This window comes from Oncorhynchus gorbuscha, linkage group LG06 (genome assembly GCF_021184085.1).
Source record: "Oncorhynchus gorbuscha isolate QuinsamMale2020 ecotype Even-year linkage group LG06, OgorEven_v1.0, whole genome shotgun sequence".
In the NCBI taxonomy this organism is placed as follows: Eukaryota; Metazoa; Chordata; class Actinopteri; order Salmoniformes; family Salmonidae; genus Oncorhynchus; species Oncorhynchus gorbuscha.
In genome coordinates this window covers 78,140,959-78,141,837 of record NC_060178.1, presented here as the reverse complement: position 1 = coordinate 78,141,837, position 879 = coordinate 78,140,959, and positions in this window count along the sequence as shown.

Here is an 879-nt window from a genome sequence, read left to right as displayed (position 1 = left end):
AATCTTCCTATTTGTAGCTGTACAATTTCCCACACTTATCCCTGCAAACAAAAGTGTCCATAGGACGTCCCCAGAACGTCAGGACATTGTGTCATGGTCTTGTGTTTTTTGTCTACTTCCCGGTTATCGGAACCTATTTGTAATGTTCCCTATTGGACATCAAATTACCTTATTATAAAGTTATACTACAACCAATCTGGGATCAGTACTGAACGTCCCCTTATCGTCCTGATGTTAATGTCATGTTTGAATATTTCTAGAATGTTCTCAGAACGGCAGTGGAATAACATTTAGCCAAAACCCTAAAAGGGGCCTAATGGCAATGTTGCTTAAGACGTCCCCTGTTTGCTGGGATATACTATAAAGTACTTTATTCATATTAAAAGAGAAGAGGGTTGAGAGGGGTATTGGTAGAAACCAAAAAGTGCTTCAATGCATGGTCAGATCCGGTCCAATCCAGTCCCAAACTCAGAGAGGCGGGGGAGCGGGCATTAGCGGGCTCTCGGACGACAGCAGTACGGTGGCAGTAGTTAGAATGTTCAATGTTCCAGAATGTTCTAAAATATTCCAGAGAAACGGCAGCGCTACACACTGATCCATGATGGTTTAGCCCATGATTCACAGGAAGTAAAACAAATAAATCAAACAAACAAGCTAACAAACACACAAAGCAACAAACAAACAGCTCAACAGAAACCTCTGGAGCCGAGTGAGACCATCTGTCTCAGGTGTGTGTGTGTGTGTGTGTGTGTGTGTGTGTGTGTGTGTGTGTGTGTGTGTGTGTGTGTGTGTGTGTGTGTGTGTGTGTGTGTGTGTATATATATATATATATATATATATATATATATATATATATATATATATATATATATATATATA